Raw genomic sequence first — 22,418 nt, forward strand, 5'->3', positions numbered from 1 at the left:
TTCTCAAGGGAAACTTATCATGTCCCCCACAAAAAGAGGCACAGTCCACACTTCCTTTCTATCAGAGTTTAATAAAGTACAGTTGGGGATTACTGGATCCATGAAGGGGGCCGAACTGGCATTACACACAAAGACCAACATGGAAAGCTCTTTCTTGGGGGCTCCCCCACCCCCACAGAGCCTGCACCACATGGCTGCCCCTTCTCTCCAGCTTCCCCATGTTCAGTCTCCCCTCCCCACCTTCTCTTTCTCTCTGATGATCTTGTCTGCCTGCAGGGCCTCAGCCAGTCTCCTCCTCAGCTCCTTCACTTTCCTTGTCTGCCTTTTGATGTCCTCAGGAGTTACCTGCCAGCTGGAGAGAGGCCAGGAGACACCCAGATCTGCTGGTGGAATCACCACTACCACCTTGGAGGATGGCTCAGGGGTAGGCTTGGGCCTGGACTGCAGACCCCCAGCACCAACCGGACCTGGGGATCTGCTTGGGATTGCCGGTGCTGTCATCTTCCAGGAGTTTGCAAATTCCAAAGTGGGTAAAGGCTCTCCCTCGTTGCTGCTGGCGCAGAGCCCCTGCAGTCGCCTGAGTGCACAGACCTGCTGGGGCTTCTCCAGGTACCCCTCTGTCAGCAAGTGTTGAACCACATTGCCCAGGTGGGCAGAGACTCGAGTGATCAGACTCTTGAAGATGCAGCTGGTCAGTCTGACTGGCTGTGCAGAGCCTTCTCTGGGTCTCGGCTTGGCCTTCAACACACGCGCTACTTGCTTCCTTTGCAAGGTCTCAGGAATAATCATTCTTCTCAGTCTCCCCTTGGAAAACAAAATCAAACTTGAGCAGAGTGGAAGACACAGACTTCCAGCTATGGAAGGGGTCCCAGGTGCCTCCACCTCCCCTTCTCCTGGTGGAAGCTGCCTCGCACTGTGCACCATTGTCATCCAAAAGGTTTGAGGCCAAGTGCATTGGAACCACAGGCGGTTTGAGGGGATGAGAACAAAAAGCTGTGTGTTTTAGGGTTTGTTTTTATTTGATAGCAGAGTGCCAGAGAGAGAAGGAGAGAGGGGGAGGATGGAAGATCATCTTTCACTAGCTCTTACTATTGTTCTATGTAACTCTTCCTTTGAAATAAATTAAGAAATATTTCAGAACAATCTGGTCTATGATCCCAAGAAAGTTCACATAATTAAGGGTAGATGACATTGATTGTCACTCAAAACCAGGGAGTGAAGCCCCATGTTTGAAGTTGTGGCCATGGTTGGAGTGAACCAGCACGTGGAGGGCTTCTCCCCCTCTCTTTCTCTCCCAATCTCTGCCTGTAACCCAGCCTTCCAAATAAATAACTAAATCTTTAGAAAAATCCTGTCAGTTACTGAGAGAAATTTAAGTAAATAAAGAAGTACACCAGTGGACACTGGGTGGTCACAATAATTCTCAACTCACCAGGGAGGGCTGGCTTGGAGATGAGAATGACGCAGGTTCTCCCATGGTCACAAGTTTTGCCTGGCTGCCCTCAGAGTAGGATGCATACAGCCAGTGGATTCTTGGAAAATGCTGGATCTTTGCCTTCTGGCTGGTCCTTATAGAGGAAGACAATAGATAAGCAAAACAGTGGGAAATCCACAGCTACCGGGAAAAATGCAATTAATTCCCCCAGTCACAATCCCATCAGTGGATAAGCCACAGACCAAGAAAAAATATATATGGAAAACATATTTATATGTAAAAATCTAGAAAGTTTCCATACACAGAAATTTGCATATGCCATTGGTTTTAATAGGCTACAGGAGAAATTGTGCTGCTGTTGTGGCCCAGGGGAATAAGCCAGCCTGGAATCAGCCACATACCTTAGAGGCACAGGTTGGAGTCCTGGCTCCAGTGCTTCCAATCCTGCTCCCTGATGAGTATGGAAAAGGAGTAGAAAGCACCAGCGGATGCAAGATGGCTCTTTGGGTCTCCCTATCCCACTGCCACTTTGCCTTTCTAAATAAATAAGGAAGGAAGGAAACCAGTAGTAAATAGGAAAAAAGGATGATTTCAAAAATCAAATCCTGTGGCTGGGGCTGTGGCATAGCAGGTAAAACCACTACCTGCAGTATCAGAATCCCATAGGGTCACTGGTTTTAGTCCTGGCTGCTCCACTTTTGACCCAGCACTTTGCTATGGCCTGCGAAGGCAATAGAGGATGGCCCAAGTCCTTGGGCCCTTGTACCCATGTGGGAGACCCAGTCGAAGTTCTTGGCTACTGGCTTCGGATCTGCACAGCTAAGGCTATGTAAACAACTGGGGTGTGAACAAGTGGATGAAGAATTTTTTTTCTCTCTCTCTGCCTCTCCATCTCCCTCTGTAAACTCTGACTTTCAAATAAATAAACTACTCTATAAAAATCAAATCCTGTAAAATTGCACAAGGGTTATTGGAAAAACAATCACATAAGGAGCAAGAGAATTGTTTAACAGAATTGCATACCATAGGCAGTTCTTACTGGATGGGATTTTAATCAGGGGAGGTTCTATTGGATTGACTTTCATTGATAGACTGCCAGCGGATCATTATTCTGATTGATTGAGTTCTGCCTAGCAAACCCTTCCCCCCATAAGCTCATCAGGCTGAGAATATGAGGAAGAAGCCAAGGCTACCATTCCTCCCTGGCTCTAACCCTGCCTCCCACACCTGGATGCATTCCCAGGAGCTCCCTCTGTCCAAGCTCACTCTGCCTGTGTGAGGCCGCAGGAACATCTCTCTAGCACTCAAGTTACCTGGGGTACCAGCTGGGGGGCTGATCCCTCTGCCTCAGGTGAAGAGAAAGAGCAGGAGCCAATGGGAGATCTGCAGGAAGCAGACATCACCTGGGGTTGGCACAGACAGACCAGAGAATCTGTACCATGAGTGGCTGCTGGCGCCCAAGCAGCCCCAGTGACTCCTGCCCAGAAGGGACCAGAGGCCCTGTTGGAGACAGCAGGTATGTTGGAGGAGAGTGTCTAGGTGACAGATTGAGTGTGTGTGTGTGAGAGAGAGAGAGAGGGAGAGAGAGAGAGTGAGAGATAGAGAGAGAGAGAGATGCCTCGTAGGTTCCTGTCCCATGTCGGTGTGTGCTGAAGTGAGCACAGTTTCAGGGATGGGAACATCAGCCCCTGGGTCCAGTGATGCTCTTTTGTTCAGCCTGTGCTAAAGGATCTGCAGGTGGGACCCAGAATGCAGAACAGTAGAGCAGACTCCTTTTTAAGCTGAGTGGTTGGTATGGCCCCCAATTGATGTTGTAATATCCACATGGGCCTTGGCAGATCAGAAATCCCCACCCTCAGGGGAGAAGAGGGATTCAGGCAGCCCCAGTGTTGGGCGTTGAATCTGGGGGACTGGGATGGGCTCAGGGCTGCAGGGCTGCAATGAGTTAGGGGCTTTGTGTAACAGGTCTCGCTGGTCTCAGCTGACTGAGTCCCATTCTCCTGCAGACCACACGGGACACAAGGCAACCTCCCCAAACGGCAGAGACTGCAGCAGGGTCCCAGGCCAGGTAAGGCATTTTCTATGCTCTCACCTGACTGCCCCCACTAGGAAAGGCTCCCCCTTCTAAGCCTGACTGGAATGGGGGAGGGACTTTCTCTAGGATGCCCAGGGCTGCAGCCACCTCCGTGGAGGGAGCAACTATGCCCCTCCACTGGGACTCCCGTGGGACAGCCGCCTCCCCTCGATGAACTCCGTGTTCCCCTAGGTGCAGAAGCTGCCCAGGAAGGGCAGCCGTTGTCCATGCCATGATGAAGCAGTACTCCATGCAGCCCTGAGTGTATGTCCTGGGGTCCACATGACTGATTGTGCTCCAGGGCCCAGGGAACGTCCCTTGGTGATCTTTTTGAGGGTTTCAGGAAAGTGACATTTTTGGGTGTCCACGGAGAGCTGGATTTGGGGGCTGAGTTTCAGGTAAGGACACAGCCACCTGTACCCTGTCAGCTGCTTTCTGACAAGCCCTAACTCCTGGCTTCTTCCCCATCTAGGGCTGAAGAGTGCCAGCACCCAGATGATCTTGGTAGTCTTTGAAGTGGAACAGAGCTGCAATTCCACCTGGGAGCTGAGAGCCTGGTGCTGGGCTTTACAGAGAGCCCTGCAGCTCACATTGGGCCATGTGGTGGTGGTAGTGGTCCCTGAGCACATCCTGAGGCAGTAGAGGGCTCTGGTTCCCTGCCCAGGCCCCTGCATCCCGCTCAAAGTGCTGACCCCACCTGGAAGATCAACCTTGAAGATGGGTCTGTGGCTTACCTGGGAGCAGCTGATGTGTGTGCCACAGACAGACAGGGTGGCTGGTATTCTCCAAGGCCCCCAGCCACCATCAGCATGCCCAGCCAATGCAATGCCAGGAGCTGCTCCTCTCACTGTCCCAGCCCCCTCTTCCTCACACCTCGCTAAAGAGCTGCCGCAACTCTGGGCTACTCCCACATGTCCAAGCCTCAACTGGAGAGGCATCCTCTGCAGCTGAGTTCCAGTTGAGTCTCCATGACCTGGAACCCCTGGCCTGCTCTGCCCTCAGACCTCTGCCTCTGTCTCCCTCTCCCAGCTCAGGGCCCAGAACTTGCATCAAGGCCCACCCTAGGCCAGGCTGCAAGGTGCACAGATGTCTCTTCCAGCACTGATGCACTGGGGGCCCTCAGGCCCCACACAAACTGCAGACAAGCTGACAGCAAGACCATGGACACCTGCCCCTTCTGGGATTCCCCCATTCCTGACCTCAACCCCTTCTCTGTGAGGGGGACACTGTGGGTGTTTGGTGCTGTGCAGATATGCCATGTGCTCTCTCCAGACTGTCACCAGCTGGAGATGCTTGGGAGAGAACTGGAGCTCTGTATTTGGTGTACTTGGAGGAAGGGGATTTTGCCAGAGTCCCTAGAGCTATGCTGTGGAAGATGGTGTTTGTATCTCTTGTGATTTCTATAAATAAACTTAGGTATTCAAATTTTATATGGATATGCACTGGGTTCATGATATACATCCTAGATTTGAATTCAGAAGAAGAAGTTTAGTCAAATCTTTACAATTTGATATCCTATGTTTGTAATGATGCTACTTGGCTTCTTTTGGTTGAACAAAATACAAAAATGAGTTCTGTGTTTGTTGTATTTATTTTCTTTCACAAGCACACATTTCAAAAGGCACATTATAGGCTGGAAGATGCCACCTTTGTTCAAGGCCACAGTGAACAGACAGGGAGGGTCGTTCTCAAGACAGTGATGTCCACTTCCAAGAATCAGAAGCTCAGAACCAGAGTTGTGGTGCAAGAGGTTAAGTCCATGGCTGTAGCACAGGCATTCAATATAAGCACTGGTTTGAGTCCCGGCTGTTCCATTTCTAATCCAGGTCCCTGCTAATGTGCCTCGGAAAACAGCAAAGGATGGCCCAAATCCTTGGGCCACTGCACCCATGAAGGAGACCTAGATGGATTTCCTGTCTCTTGGCTTCAGCCTGGGCCATCCCTATCCATTTCAGCCATTTGGGGAGGGAAACAGCAGATGAGAGATCTCTTTTTCTCCATCTCTCTATTTCTCTCTGTAATTCTGATGTCAAATAAATATACAAATATTAGATTTATGTATTTATTTGAGAGGTTGCATACAGAGTGTGGCAGACAGAGAGAATTTTCAACCCACTGGCTCACTTTCCAAATGGCCACAACAGATGGAGCTGGGCTGATCTGATACCAAGAGCCAGCAGCTTCTTTCTGGTCTCTTACATGGGTGCAGGGGCTGAATTACTTGGGCCAACTTCAGCCACTTTTCCAGACCATAGCAAAGAGCTGGATCCTAAGAGGAGCAGCTGGACTCGAACCGGCCCCCATATGGGATGCCAACCTTGCAGGTGGAGGCTTAACCCACTACCCCACAGTGCCAGCCCCAAGACATAAATCTTGAAAGAGAGAGAGAGAGAGAGAGAGAGAGAGAGAGAGAGAAAAGCTCACACCCTCCCTACCACACTCTTGCATACACACTCAGAAACATAATCTCAAAAGCATGTCCACAACTCCTACATAAGTTCAATTAAGGTGATCTTCATATCCCTCAGTATTTCTCAATGCCATGAGTCTTTTCCAGTCTTTTCTGGGCTGGGAGTTGTGGAGCATGCTTGATATGCACACTCCAATACTGGAGTAACTGAGTTCAAGTTCAGGCTCTACTCCATGTCTTTGTACCTTGGGAAGCAACAGGTGATAGCTCAAGTAGGTGGGTCCTGGCCACCTACGAGGTTACTGGGATTGAATTCCCAATACTTGGTCTGGCCTATCCCTACCCCATGATTGCATGCATTTGGGGATGAAACAGCAATTGGGATCTTGCTCTCTCTCAAATAAATAAAGTAAATCTTTTTCACCCCAAACACTCTTTCCTTTAAGGACATCCCAAGGTGGTCTGTTTGGACAATTAGGTGGAGTTCTAATCAGAAACTCACATAAGGTGATGAATTTATCTCTACTTCTCTGAGGAGTTCATACAAATTGTGAGTAACATTCTTTGTAATATTCTTTTCAAAAATCAAATTTAACAGTGTAAACATTCATAAACAATTATTTCAGGGAATGAATGATATAGTATAGCAAAATGTGAATATCACTACTATGAAATATTTTCTGGATAAAAGAGCAAATCTCTTCCAACTCACCAGGAAACAGTGAGATTAGTGGATCAAGTGGTCAGCATATTCCTTCTAGAGCTGGTGTTAGGGCGTAGCAGTTTAAGCCTCTGCCTGAGATGCCGGCATCGCATATGGGCACTGATTCAAGAATCGGCTGCTCACCTTCTTCCCCAGTTCCCTGCTAATGCACCTGGGAAGGCAGAAGAAGACAGCCTCAGTGCTTGGGCCCCTCACCCATGTGGGAAACCCAGGTGAAGCTCTTAGCTCCTGGCTTCAGCCTGGCCCAGCCCCAGCTGTAGTGGCCATTTCGGGAGTAAACCAATGATTTGAAGACCTCTCTCTCTGTATCTCTTTATCTCTTTCTGTATCTCTCTCTCTGTGTCTCTCTGTCTCTCTCTCTCCCTCCCTCCATCCTCCTCCTTTTCTTCTCTCTTTAACTCTAACTTTCAAAGAAATAAAAAAAAATATTTTTAAGGAAACCAAGAAAAAAGTGTCCCTCTTTCTGTATTATCAATTCACTCACAAGAATCACCAGCTAGGACATCCAGTCCTGCAAATAAGAAAATCATCAAGAGAAACTACCACATGTGATTTAAACGTGACTCCTACTTTCCACAAAATGTGGGAACAAAGCAGAACCTAGATGTACTGAGAATGAAGCTGCATAAAAATGAAGTCTGGGTCCAAAAATGTATAGTCACGTGAAACTGGAAACCAGCATGGGCCATGACCAAATATGATGGGGGTGCACTTTTCCATAAGTGTGCAGGCATTGTTGGTTCCTTCTTCCTCCTAAGCATCAGGCTCGTATACTAAGAGATACTGAGAACAGCCACATATCAGAGAAATTGATGATGGAAATGTGGCATCACATACACAGACACTGGGTCAAGAGAAGTATTCCTGGGGCCAGCACTGTGGCATAGTGGGCTAAGCCTCCACCTGTGGTGCCAGCATCCCACATTGATGCCAGTTTGTGTCCTGGCTGCTCCACTTCCAATTCAGGTTTCTGCTGATGGCCTGGGAAAGCAGTGGAAGATGGTCCTAGTGCTTGGGCTCCTGCACCTGATTGGGAGGCCTGGAAGAATCTTCTTCTTCGGATTGGTTCAGCTCTGGCTGTTGTGGCCATTTGGGGAATGAACCAGCAGATAAAAGTCCTTTAAATCTCTCTCTCTCTCTCTGCAATTCTACCTCTCAGATACATAAATCTTAAAAGAAATAGAGTAGGATTCCTTTTATTTAGAATGAAAAGACAAGGTCAGCAATGTGGCCCTGTGCACTAAGCTGCCACTGTGACAGACTGCCACTTTCTATGGCTGGCTCAAGTCCCAGTAGCTGGTTCAAGTCCCAGTTACTCTACTTTCCATCTAGCTTTCTGCTAATGACCCTGGGAAAGCAGCGGGTAATGGCCCAATTACCTGAGCCTGTGCCTTCTCTGTGGGAGATCAGGATGGAGATTCAGGCTTCCGACATCAGCCTGGCCCAGGCCTGGCCATTGAGGCCATTGGAGGAGTGAACCAGCAGATGGAAAATTTTGCTTGCTCTCTCTGTCTCTCCCTGTAAATCAGAATTTCAATTAATAAGTAAATAAATAAATCTTTTTTTTTACTTTTCTTTTTTTTTAAACTTTTATTTAATGAATATAAATTTCCAAAGTACGACTTATGGATTACAATGGCTTCCCCCCTCATAACGTCCCTCCCAACCACAACCCTCCCCTTTCCCACTCCCTCTCCCCTTCCATTCACATCAAGATTCATTTTCGATTATCTTAATATACAGAAGATCAGCTTAGTATACATTAAGTATGGATTTCAACAGTTTGCTCCCACACAGAAACATAAAGTGAAAAATAATAGATGATTTTTTTTTTAATGATGATGAAATCAGAGCAGACCTATTGTCATGTTTAATCCCAGTGAGAGTCAAGTTGGGAATTGATAATTTCTTTTTCTTTTTTTTTTTTACAGAGGATCAGTTTAGTATGCATTAAGTAAGGATTTTAAAGACATCATATCTGTAACTTCCTCAAACCCCCACCCACCCATCTTATAGGGGTTGAATAATATGATGTTTCCTTTTCTTGAGACTTAACAAATTCATTCAGGAAGGAAGGATTAACTTTGTGGATATTATGTTTTTATAACCATGATGAAATTTTAATTGCAAAAATGTAGATGTGGAGGGTTTATGCTTTATTTTTATTTTCTGAAGATGTATTACTAATTTTTCAAAAGATTTTTATTTATTTGAAAGTCAGAGTTACACATAGAGAAGAGGCAGAGAGAGAGAGAGAGAGAGAGAGAGAGAGAGAGAGAGAATCTTCCCTAGGTTCACTCCCTAGATGGCTGCAATGGTCAGAACTGTGCTGATCCAAAACCAGGTGCCAAGAGCTTCCTTCTGGTCTCCTATGTGGGTTTAGGGACCCAAGGACTTGGATCATCTTCTACCACTTTCCCAGGCCATACAAGAGAACTGGATTTGAAGTGGAGCAGCCAGGACTCGAACTGGAGCCAATATAGGATGCTGGCACTTTAAGCCAGGACGTTAACATGCTGTGCCACAGCACTGGCCCCGCTACTCATTATTTTTTGAAAATTTATTTGAAAGAGAAATGGTGAGAGGGAGAATTGGGGAGACAGGGAGAGACATGGCTACAATAGGCAGACCAGGGTCTGGACCAGCTCAGAACCCAATGCAGGTTTCAGACAGCTGTGGCATGGACCTAAACATTCAGCTACAACTTTCATCTCCCAAGGTCACATCAGCAAGAAGCTGGAAATGGGAGAAGAGCTAGGACTAGACCCCAAGCCTTCTATATTGGATACAGACATTCAAAATGGCTGATTTTCTTTTTTTTAAGATTTATTTATTTTATTTAGAGGCAGAGTAACAGAGAAGCAGAGAGAGAGAGGAATTCCCTCCATTGATCCACTTCCCAAATGGCTGCAATGGCAGGTGCTGGGCTCATCTGAAGCCAGGGGCCACAAGTTTCTTCCAGGTCTCCCACATGGGTCTGTGGCCCAAGGACTTGGGCCATCCTCCACTGCTTTCCCAGGCCATAGCAGAGAGTTGGATAAGAAGAGGAGTAGCCAATTCACAATAGCTAAGACATGGAGTCAACCAAAATGCCCATCAACATGAGACTGAATAAAGAAATTATAGTATATGTACTCTATAAAATACTATTCAGCAATAAAAAAATGAAATCCAGTCATTTGCAACAAAATGGAGGAATCTGGAAAACACCATGCTGAATGAAATAAGCCAGTCCCAAAGGGACAAATATCATATGTTCTCCCGGATTGGTGACAACTAACTGAGCTCCTAAAAGGAAACCTGTTGAAGTGAAATGGACACTATGAAAAACAATGACTTGATCAGCCCTTGTCCTGACTGTCAAGCAAAAATTTGCTATTTCATTCCTTTTAGTATTTTTTTTTGTTCTACTTAATACCATTGGTTGAATGATAGAGTTAGAAACACGCCAGGGGATTCCAATTCAATCCCATCAAGGTGGCATATACCAATGCCATCTCACCATTCAAAGTCTAAATCCAGAGTGTGTTTCACAAATACAGAAGGACTGCATAAAAAACTTTAGTTCATCATACACACCAGGTATGTACACAGGTTTCACAAGAGTTAGAGGCCCCAGATAAACCTGACAATCCCAAACTGTCCAAATTCACCTTCAATAATTGCAAGATGTGTAAGGACTCACAGTGCTGCTATTTTGATTTTTTTCACAGTGTTCTATTATTTACAATTGGATTTTAGGTATTTACAATGGTGTCACCCAAAATTCTCATCCCATTGACAGTGAGGACACTGGAAATCACTGACACCCCAAATTCATCACTACCACTATTTATCTCTCCAGCACCTGTGGCAGATCTGAGAGAACCACACATCTGCAGTGTCCCCCGTGCATACTCGGGGGTGATGTCAGGGATGGGTGAATCCAGAAGGGGCAGGTGTCCATGGCCTTGATGTAAGCATCTCTGCAGTTTATGTGGAGCCTGAGGGCTCCTGGTGCATCAGTGTTGGAAGAGACGTCTGTGTGCCTTGCAGCCTGGCCTGGGGCTGGCCTTGATGCAAGCTCTGGGCCCTGTGCTGGGAGAGGGAGGCAGAGGTCTGAGGAGAGAGCAGGCCAGGGGTTCCAGGCCATGGAGGCTCAACTGGAACTCAGCTGGCAGAGGATGCCTCTCTGGGTGAGGCTTGGGCATATGGGAGTAGCCCAGAGTGGCAGCAGCTCTGTAGCGAGGGGTGAGGAAGAGGGGGCTGGGGCAATGAGAGGAGCAGCTCCTGGCATTGCATTGCCTGGGCATGCCAACGGTGGCTGGGAGCCGTGGGGAGCAACAGCCTCCCTGTGTGCCTGTGGGACACACACAGCGACTGCTCCCTGGGGAACGGCAGATCCGTCTTCCATGCTGATCTCCCAGGTGGGGTCAGCACCTGTGAGCAGGAGCCAGCGGACCTGGGCAGGGAACCAGAGCCCCTCTGCTGCTGTCAGGACGTTCTCAGGGACCACCACGACCACCACATGGCCCAGTGTGAGCTGCAGGGCTGTCTGTGAGGCCAGCACCAGGCCCTCAGCTCCCAGGCGAAGCTGCAGCTCTGTTCCCACTTCCAAGACCACCACGATCATCTGGGTGCTGGCCCTCTGCAGGAGCTGGGGGGAAAAGCCAGCAGTTAGGGCTTGTTGGGGAACAGCAATCAGGGCACAGGGCAGGGGACAGCCCTACCTTCAACCCCAGCTTCCTCATCTAGCTCTGCATGTCCATCCAGAAATGTCACTCTCATGAAACCCTTAGGAAGCTAACCAATGGACATTCCCTGGGTCCTGGAGCCCAAGCAGTTGCGTGGGACCCCAAAACTTACCTTCGGGATTCCTTAGGACACCAGTTCATCCTGCCATGGCACAGCCATACCAGTGCAGCTTCTGCAGCTGTGGGAACACAGGAAAAGAAATCATGATTTTTTTTTTTCTTTTTCTGTAACAGGCAGACACTGATTTCTTGCTGTAATCAAGAGAGATGGAATGGCTGCTGCACCCATGGACTTAAAGTAGAAAAAAAAAAACAGAACTAAATGCTTCCAAAAGACTTGAATAAATATTTCTGAAAAGAAGTTTCACAGTGAACAGGTATATGAATAAATGCTCATCATCACTAATCATCAGAGAGTTGCAAACTGATGCTATCAAGAGATATCACCGCACACATGTTAGAAGAGTTATTAGAAAAAAACATAAAAAGGGGGCTGGCAATGTAGCATAGCAGGTAAACCTACTGCCTGTGACACTGGTATTCAATATAGGTGATAGTTTCAGATCTGACTGCTCCACTGCTAATACAGCTGACCGCTAATGACCTGGGAAACCACAGAAGATGTTCCAAGTGCTTGAGCCCCTGAACACACATGGGAGAATTGAAAGAAGCTCCTGGCTCTTGGCTTTGGATTGGTCCAGCCCTAGCTGTTGTGGCCATTAGGAGGAGTGAACCAGTGGATGGAAGATCTCTCTCTCTTAATCTCTCTCTCTCTCTCTCTCTCTCTCTCTCTCTCTCTCTCTCCCCATCCTCTCTCCTCTCTGTTTCTTTCTGTTTGTTCCTCCTCCCCAGTATAAATTTGACTTTCAAATAAATAAAATAAAAAGTTAAAAAACATAGAAGAAATAAATGTTACCAAGGATGAAGGTAGAAAGGTAAATTAGTATAAATATAATGAAAATTGTATGATGAGAAATAGAACCTTCATATTACCCAGCAGTCCCAGTGCTACCTGTAATTATATATCTAAAGGATTTGGAATTTGCATGTGAAAGAGACATCTGCACTCCCATGTTCATTGCAACAGTATGCAAAAGTTCCAAGTGTGGAATCAACCTAAGTGTCCATCAACAGATAAATGTATAAAGACAATGTGATCTGTACATACAATGCAATATTATCCAATCCTAACAATAAGGAAAATCTTATTACTTGACAACATGGATGAGTCTTGAGGATATTTGGATGCATGAAATACATCAAACACACACAAAAAAATAAATATATCCCCTCCTCACCCCTAGGTCTGGTGTCCAAAGTCAACTTCAGAAAGAGAGCTTTTGGGGCTGTTGCTGTGGCATAGCTGGTAAAGCTGCTGCCTGTAGTGCCAGCATCCCATATGGATGCCGGTTAGAGTCCTGGCTCCCCACTTCCAATCAAGCTCTCTGCTATGGCCTGAGAAAGCAGTAGAAGATGTCCCAAGTCCTTGGGCCCCTGCACCCACCTGGGAGATCCAGAAGAATCTCCTGGCTTCTGGCTCCTGGCTTCTGATCGGAACAGCTCTAACCGTTGTGGACATATGGGGAGTGAAAAAGCTGATGGAAGACCTCTCTCTCTGTCTGCCTTTCTTTCTCTCTCTGTGTAACTCTGACTTTAATATAAATAAATATTTTTTGAAAAAAATAAATAGAGCTTTGTGATTAAAACACTAGGAAGTGGGAAACTCAGAACCTGTTAATCACAGCAGTCAAAATTAGGCAAGACCAAGGAGTTCAAGTGAACTGTCACAAATCATGAGATAACTCAGTGAACAACATGTTGCATACTTAAGAAAGTGTTGACATAGTAGACTTTTAAGTGTGGTCAACACAAGAAAAAATAAGGCAATGAAGTAAAGCTGAAACACAAAACAGTTGTATTATACCACTCAACATTGTGTACAGGTATCAAATCATTCTCTGGTAGACATACATCTACATAATTTAAAGTTATGAATTTCAAAATGAAAATACACATGTAGGACATTCTATTGTCTCTGAAAAGTGGGAGAAAATAAATATGACAACAGAAAATAAGTGATTGAGAACCAACACAGTTTCTTTCTGTTGTCATATTGAAATCACTGATGCTGAGAGCTTAGTGATTCAAGCATTCTCTATGTGGAGGGCATCAGGATGATGGGTGGGGAGCTCAGCTGTGGGGGAGGAGTAGGTGTGGAGGACAGAGTACTTCCTCTCTCTAGAATATGGCTTATTAACTTATTAATTTTTAATTTTTTTGACAGGCAGAGTGGACAGTGAGAGAGAGAGACAGAGAGAAAGGTCTTCCTTTGCCGTTGGTTCACCCTCCAATGGCCGCCGCAGCCAGCGTGCTGTGGCCAGTGCACCACGCTGATCCGATGGCAGGAGCCAGGTACTTATCCTGGTCTCCCATGGGGTGCAGGGCCCAAGCACTTGGGCCATCCTCCACTGCACTCCCTGGCCACAGCAGAGAGCTGGCCTGGAAGAGGGGCAACAGGGACAGAATCCAGCATCCTGACTGGGACTAGAACCCTGTGTGCCAGTGCCACAAGGTGGAGGATTAGCCTAGTGAGCCACGAGCGCAGGGCTTATTCACTTATTAATAAGGAAGCCCATTTTTTTGGCAGCAGGATACCGTGGCCCTGGGAGTGACATTAGGCACGATAATGATGAACATTCCTGTGGTGTCCGAAGTCATCTGTGACTGATGTCAGCCCTTCACTTAATGTCTACAGCATCATGTGGGAAGATGCAGCTGGGTGTTTTGGTTATTCCAACACCAACTTTTTCTAACCCTGCCAAATTCCTCAAAGCTGTCTATTCACAAAACCCTTGGCCACTGTGCATACTATTTAACAGAGCTTCTGTACCAAGATGCTATGATTGCCATAGCCTTGTTGGACTATGATGTAACCCTAAAGGCAAAGGAGGTAGACAAGTGCAAAACATGTTTTTCCAAAGGGTTTTCCCCCATAATGGAGGACAACAGGTGCAGAGCCTCCGGCAGGTGGATCCCCTGAGTTTCTGGATGAGACAAATGGGAAGCATTGAAATTACAGGGAACCCAGAGCAGCTCTGATTACAGGACACTCAGAGCCAGGTCTCAGCACTGTGTCTTGCTTTGAACTCTGCATTCTGCTTCTAGCTGTGCTCTGGTCTAGCTCACCAGACTGGCACACAGGTTCCTACAGGCAGAGGGCACACGTCAATACCTGGAGTCAGCTGTGCTCTACACAGAGCTCCACTGTCACTGCTGATTGATGAGCCCTCAGACCTGATCCAGCTCTGTGTCTCCTCCTCTCAGCTGAGACTTAAGGCTCTCACTATAGTTTGGGGAGACAGTGACATGTCATTGCCTCTGATTTTTCTCTACCTACTCCTGCAGGCTTTATCTAATTCACAGGACAGAATTGTTGAGAACTGACATGAGTATCTGAAGCCAAGTGTCTTCAGAGATGGAGACCTAGTGCTGGGAGTGTTTTTTCCCCTGTACTATATGGAACCAGAAAGATACATGATCCGGTTATCCTTTTTACTCAAGCCTGAGTATAACATGGTGGCATCTTGGTAAGTTCAAGGTGTGTGTATATGTGTTTTTTAAGTTTTATTTAAGGTACACATATTTCATTGCTTTCATATATACAGAATCAGGAATAATAATCCTTCCCTCCCTCCTCTGCCCTCACCCTTCTTCCTTTCCTATTCCTACTCCTAATTTTACAAATCTATTTTCAATTTACTTTTCCCTTATAAGATTAACCCTACAGTAAGCAAATAAGATGAGGGAAAAAACACTGATCCTCAACAGTAATCCAAGGGCTGTAAATAGCCATCAAATTTCAAAATGTCAATTTCAATCTTATCCACTATATTTTAGATATTCTCTAGCTGTTAAGTGTTGTTATGCCTGCATTTGAGTATATGTTCATGTCTGCGTGTGTTCAACACCTCTTGCGAGTTCTGATAATTCTTCTAAGAATGGCAGAAACACAGTTCCATGAAAGCTAAGGTCCTCTCCTTTCTTTAACATTTCACTACCTTTCATTTCCATTTGCTTTCTGACTCCGTCAGAGACATAGGAGAGGCATCACAATTTTTGTGCCTACTCCATTGGCCAGGTCTCTGTAATTAAGCCCTGGGGTTCTGTTCTTGGAGTCAGTGAGATGGTTGGGACCTCAGGTCCCCTATTGCTAGCACCTGTGAAGAAAGCACACAGGAGTCCTAAGACTATGTCCTGAGGTCAATGTTAGGAGGGCCTTAGTCTAGGTAGCCACTGCCGACAAGGACAATACTCATTTTGCTTGTGACTTGAAGCCATGAGGCAGACCCGGTACTCTCACAGATCAATAATTAAATCCTACTACATTGGAGGCATTTGAACCCTGATCCTGAACATCAGAAGCAAGGGAAATAATTTCCCATACATAGTTAATGGCTTCTTCTCAAAATCTGATATTTTCTTCTCCAGAAACAATGCAGAAACTGTGTGAATTCTGAGCTTTGCATTAGTGGTGTGTCTGGTAACTCAGTCACTGCATTGGTGCTTAAGGAGGGGTTTAATAAAAGGCCTGTGTCTACACACCTTGTTGGTGCCAGCAGAAGAGTTTGCTTCTCAATTGCCCCAGAGATCCACCTGCTCATGTGATAGGAGAGTTTTGCAGTGTGCAATTTGTTTAAATGATGTGAGTCTGTCCTTGTCAGTTCTTTCTCGTGTATAGCACCTACTACCTCCGCAGATAGTGTTGTGCTAGTGAGAAAGTGGGGGTGCTGATCTTTGGGTCAGAATCACACCTTGTAATTACTTCTAACGTGTACTGTTAAATACTTCCGTTCTTTTTCACTGTTTCACTTTGAGTTTCCTTACCTCTTTGTATTTTCTTCATTGCTAGTCCCAATGTGAAATGGCACATGTGATGGAAAATGTTTCATGCTTATGGATTCTCTGCTTAGGTGGCAGCTGATTTCTGTTTGCATTCTGCCAGTGGTGGGGCTCTGTGTAGGGATAGTGAGGACCTGCCTTGTTCATGAGTCCCAGAGGAGAGTTCTGTTTATGCCACAAGTTTAGAGGCCAAACTCTGTACTCTGCCTTATGTCCTCCAGCCCAAAACATGTCTGGCCACCCTCCCTGTGTGCTGAAGAGTGTCAACCATCATGTGCTTGTTGTGTCCTAGAATGTTCTAGGCCTCAACCAAGGTAAGCCCTGTTATAGGCAGACAGACTCAGTTTCTCCTCAATTACACTTCCATACCTAACAATATATCATGAATGTATTTCCCTATAACTGATGGATAGTGTTACTGTTTCCATGCCAACCAAGTTTTATTTTATGTTAATAATACACACCTGTTTACTCAATGTGCATATTTAGGAAATCATTAATTGTGTGTGATTTTGAGTAATATATAATGATCATTTTTAGTTAATAAAGCTTGCATATTTTTTCTTACTCAGATAATTGGGCTAATTAATAGGACACGAGGTATGCCGTTTCATAAAACTTTCAGTGCTTATTGCCAAATACTTGCTTGTTAACTAGGAGACGTTCATCTCCCCTTCAAAATCTAAATACCTGTTTTCAGTGCATCCCCATCCCTCTGACCTTCCCTCCTGCGCTGGATAACACTAATCCATCCTTGGTCTCTGTGGAGCTGTCTATTCTGGACATTTTCTGTAAACTGATTCATGTCTTTGTGATCTTTTTGACTGGGTTTTTGGCTGCATATTATTTTCACATTTTATCCATGGAAGAGCTTATAGCAGTGCATAGTATATTGTTATCATCATAATATCTTAATATCTAAGTCTGCTTTTGAAATGAAGATCTTTCTGGTGGCTCATAGCAGGCAAGGAGTATTATTTGTTCCTCAATGTTCTGGGTATTATTTGTACCACTGGCATTTTCTATAATTTAAACAATCAGAAAAAAAATTCCCAAGTGGAGCAACCATAAATATTCTTTTGCCTGCAGAAATTAGTTTCCAGATTCAATCTAGTGAGTTTGCTGCACTTTCCGGGCCCCTCTAGATTCTGACCCCCGTTTCCCCACCAATGTCTCGGGTTATTGAGCTCACCTCCCCTTCCAGCGCTGATGTGTGGACTGGGAGCCCTGGATGTCCCAACTCTCCCCGCTGGCATCTGTGTGACATGCACTCCCCTTCCTGCACTGGTGTGCAGACCCTGCGGCTCCCGCAGCTCCCGCGGCTTGGCTTCCACACGGTGGGCGAACTTGTTCTCCCAGTAGGTCCTTCGATTCACAGCCACTCGATCCAGGAGAGTTTCCTCGTGCAAAATCTCGGGAGCACGTCCCCTTTGTTTCTATTTATTTATTTATTTATTTATTTATTTATTTATTTATTTTGACAGGCAGAGTGGACAGTGATAGAGAGAGAGAGACAGAGAGAAAGGTCTTCCTTTGCCGTTGGTTCACCCTCCAATGTCTGCCGCGGCCAGCGTGCTGCAGCCGGCGCACCGCGCTGATCCGATTGCAGGAGCCAGGAGCCAGGTGCTTTTCCTGGTCTCCCATGGGGTGCAGGGCCCAAGCACTTGGGCCATCCTCCACTGCAATCCCTGGCCACAGCAGAGGCCCTTTCTTCAGGACACCTTGTTAGAGCCTGGTTATTCCACCTGGTCCATCTTCCTGCTGATGTTCATCCTGAGAGATGATGATCCAAGTACTGACTCCCATGACTATCTGTGTAGATGCAAATACAGCTTTTGGGTGCTGGCTCTAGCCTAGCCTAGTCACAGCTGCTGCAGGCCCCTGGGCAGTGAGCCAGCAGGTGGGAAGGTCTTTCTGTCTCTGCCCAGTCTCAGAGCTGTTGACTCCGTACACAAATGGAAGCCATTTTTCTTCTTAAAATTCCTGTTCTATTCTCAGTCTTTTGTGCTTTCATATGAACTTTAAGACTGCTTTTCTTTTCTTTTTTTTTCTTTATTTGAAAGTCAGAGTTATACAGAAAGAGGAGAGGCAGAGAGAGAGAGAGAGAGAGAGAGAGAGAGAGAGGTCTTCCATCCGATGGTTCACTCCTCAGATGGCCACAATGGCAGGAGCTGTGCCGATCCAAAGCCAGGAGGCAGGAGCTTCCTCCAGGTCTCCCACATGGGTGCAGGAGCCCAAGGACCTGGGCCATCTTGCACTGCTTTCCCAGACCACAACAGAGAGCTGGATTGGGAGAGAAGCATTCAGGACTAGAACCGGCGCCCAAGTGGGATGCCAGAGCCTCAGTGCCAGCCCCTGTTTTTCTAAATCTATAAATAATGTCACTAGAATTCTTTCTCTTTGTTTCTTTTTTTTCTTCCTTTCTTTATTGTTCCTCTTTTACTTTTTTCAGTCACTAGAATTTTAATGGGGATTTCGATGAATCTTTAGATAGCATTTTAACACAGCTAATTGTTCTAATCCATGAACAAGAGACAACCTTCCATTTTTTTGTGTGTCTGTAATGATGCCTCTCATAAATGTTTAATAAATTTCACTATTATTTGCATTCTAGATAACTTTACCTTTTCAGGTTAATTTATTCCTAAATATTTAATTTTTGAAGCTACTGTGAGTGAGATTACTTTCTTTTTAAAATTATTATTTATTATTTTTATTTATTTTCATTTTCTTTGAAAGGCAGAGAAACAGAGACAGGAAAGTGATATCTTCCATCTACTGGTTTACTTCTCAAATGCCAGCAATAGCCGGGCTGGGCCAGGCCACAGAAGCAGCTCAGAATTCAATCCAGGACGGCAGAGACCCAAGTATTTGAGCTATCACTGCTGTGTCCCAGCGTGTGCATTAGCAGGTAGCTGGAATCAGAAGCAGACCATAGCTCAAACACTGGCACTCTGCTATAGGTTGCAGGAAGCCCAAGTAGTGTTTTTTTTTTTTTTTCCCCTAAGTGAGAACCATTATTTTATTTTTTTCAAAGAAACTTTTTATTTATGGATTACAAACTTTATGCATTTTATAAATTTCAACTTTAGGAATGTAGTGATTCTGCCCACCATACACGCCCTCCCACCCATACTCCCACCCCTCCTCTTCTTCACTTTCCCATTCCCAGTTACATTCTCCACTAAGATCCATTTTCAATTAACTTTATACACAGAAGAGATTTATTTCTTGATTTCCATTTAGCAAGATAATTATTAGTATATTGAAATGCTGGTTTTTGTTGATTCTGTGCCTTGTGAATGTACTGAATTGATTTATCAATTCTAATAGATTATTGATGGAGTAGTTTTTTTTTTCCTCGTGATATCTGCTAACATGGACATCTGACTTTTTTCTTTCCAATTCTGATGTTCTTTATTTCTTTTTCATTCTGCTATTCTCTTGCTGCTGTTTCTGATACTGTATTGATTAAGAGTGCTGAAACTGAATGTCATTTTCTTCTTCCAGGTTTGAGGGAAAATGATTTCAGATTTTCCCCATTCAATATGATATTAGCTATTTTTTAAATGTAGAGCCATTGCAATTTTGATGTATGTTCTTCCTGTATCTAGTTTGTTAAAAAAAAAAAAACTGTGAATGAATGTTGAATATTATCAGATATTTTTCTGCATCTATTTAAATGATCATTGAGATTTTTTTCATTCTGTTGATGTGATTTACAACAATATGTGATTTGTGAATGTTAAATCCAGTTGGCATTCTTGGGTTAAATCTCACTTGATCACAATTTATGGTATTTTGTTGTAGTGTTGGATTCAGCTTGCTAACATTTTGTTGGAAATTTTTGCACTTGTGTTTTTTAAGTATATTGATCAGTAGTGTTTTTTTTTTTTCTTCTGTTATATCTGTGTTTCATTTTGGTATCAGAGTGATGCCGGTAGAGTTCCATCCTTTTCAATATTTTGGAACAGTTGAGAAGAATCAGAGTTATTTCTTCTTTAACTGTCCTATAGAATTCAGTTTTGAAGACATTGAGCCCTGGGTTTTTCTTTGATAGGATTTTTCATTACTGCTTTATTGTTATTACTTGCTTAACAATCTTAGGTTTTATATATCTTCTTTTCAAAAAAACATTTATTTATTCATTTGTTTGAAAGGCAGAGTTACAGAGAGGCAGAGAGAAACAGAGAGGTCTTCCATCTCTTGGCTCACTCCACAGATGGCCGCAATGGCTGGAGCTGTGCCAATCTGAAGCCAGGGACCAGGAGCTTCTTCCAGGTCTTCTATTCCGGTGCAGGGGCCCAAGCACTTGGGCCATCTTCCACTGCTTTCCCAGGCCATAACAGAGAGCTTGATTGGAAGTGGAGCAGCCAGGACTCAATTCAGTGCTCATATGGGATGCTGGCACTGCAGGTGATGGCCTTACCCGCTACACCACAGTGCCAGCCCCCTATATATCTTCTTGATGTAATTTTGACAAGTTGTATGTACCGAGGATCCTCTCCATTTCCGTAAAGTTTTCTATTTTGCTTACATAGAGTGGTTTGTAATAGTTTCTCATGGTTCTCTGTGTTTCTGTGGTATCAGTTATGATGTTTCCCCTTTCATCCCTAATTTTATTTGAGTTTTTCCTCTTTTTCCTTTGTTGTCCTGAGTAAAGTTTTGTCTGTTTCGTTTATCTGTACATAGTACCAGTTTTTTGTTTTCTTGATCTTTTGCATTTTTTTAGTTTCAATTTTACTTATTTTTGTTCAGATTTTTCACCTCCTTCTAATTTGGAGTTTGGTTTGTTCTTGCTTTTTAAGTCCTTGAAAATACATTGTTATATTGTTTTATCTGAAATCTTTCTATATTTTAATGTATGCATTTATTTCTGAAATTTCTTAATTCTGCTTTTGGTAGAATAAATATATTTGACAAGCTGTGTTTTCATTTTTTGCTTCAAGATATTTTTAAAAACTATAGTTCATTTTTTAGATTTAATAGTTTTTACCAGTTTGCCAAATTTATTTTATGTATATATATATATTACATATACACACATACTATATTTATTAAAGCCAGTATATTAATATGACATAATGTGGGACTCATTACAATGATCATAAACTGTAGAAATAAGGCTATATTATATAGATGGTGTAATTCAGAGAAGTCAATATTTATAATTTTATACTCCAAACAATATGACATACATACATTTTTTATACTCTGCATATCTTAACTTTCACATATGAGAGAAAATGTGTTATTTGTCTTTCTGTGTCTGGCTTAGTCGGCCTATGAAAGTGATACATGAATTCTAATGTTTATTGAAGCTCAATCCATAATAGTAACGAAGAGTAGATGAAGAAAGTGTTGTATATGTAAACTCTGAGAACCGATTGTCACCCAATGTGTGGTTTATCCTGGATAGTGTTTGGTGTGCTAATGAGGAGAATGTGTATTCTTGTGGTATTTAATTAAAATGTTCTGTCAATGCCTGTGTTGTTCATTTGCTCCATGGTCTGCCTCTCTTAAATACCTTTGCGGAGTTTCTGGCTAAATGATGTGTCCATTGATGACAGTGAGATATTGAAGTGCATCACTATTATTGTATTACAATTATCCATTTATTTATAATAATATTTGCCTTACATATTTGGGTTTTTATTGTATATATGCATATATATGTATTGTTATGTCTTCTAGCTGAATGAATCCTGTTATTAATATATAATCTTCTTTATCTCTTTTTTAATTTCTGGATTGAAATCTGTTTTTACCTGATATGAGTACATGTACTCATGATCCTTTTTTCTTTCTATTTGTATCCATTATGTTTTTCAATCCTTTACTCTCAGTGAATGTGTATCTTTAAATGTGAAATGAGTTTCTAATGAGTAATGTAGGGTTGAGTATAGTTTCTTTTTTAAATATTTTATTTATTTATTTGGAAGGTAGAGTTACAGACAGAAAAAGAGACAGAGAGAAAGGTCTTCCTTCCATTGTTTCACTTCCTAAATGGCCATAACAGCCATAGCTGCATTGATCCAAAGCCACGAGCTTTTTCCTGTGGGTGTGGAGGCCCAAGGACTTGGGCCATCTTGTATGGCTTTCCCAGGCCATAGCAGAGAGGTGGATTGGCAGAGGAGCAGACT

General features: G+C 44.2%; 2 long non-coding RNA genes across 3 annotated transcripts; one reads left to right on the forward strand and one right to left on the reverse strand.

Moving 5' to 3' along the window:
• Positions 1-87: 87 nt before the first annotated feature.
• On the reverse strand, positions 88-6,898 carry LOC149121505 (uncharacterized). Of its 2 annotated transcripts, none has more exons than XR_016223277.1 (3): positions 1,837-1,967; positions 1,433-1,568; positions 88-804 (listed from the first exon to the last, which is right to left on the reverse strand). It is a non-coding gene; the product is annotated as an uncharacterized LOC149121505 (long non-coding RNA). The 2 variants fall into 2 exon arrangements; XR_016223276.1 differs by lacking the exon at positions 1,837-1,967 and adding an exon at positions 6,632-6,898 and having other exon boundaries at positions 91-804.
• LOC149121506 (uncharacterized) lies at positions 3,245-4,663 on the forward strand. Its single transcript, XR_016223275.1, has 2 exons — positions 3,245-3,503; positions 3,982-4,663. It is a non-coding gene; the product is annotated as an uncharacterized LOC149121506 (long non-coding RNA).
• Positions 6,899-22,418: the final 15,520 nt, after the last annotated feature.

This window comes from Oryctolagus cuniculus, chromosome 16, assembly GCF_051225735.1.
Source record: "Oryctolagus cuniculus isolate XC-2025 breed Fujian yellow rabbit chromosome 16, ASM5122573v1, whole genome shotgun sequence".
Classification (NCBI taxonomy): domain Eukaryota; kingdom Metazoa; phylum Chordata; class Mammalia; order Lagomorpha; family Leporidae; genus Oryctolagus; species Oryctolagus cuniculus.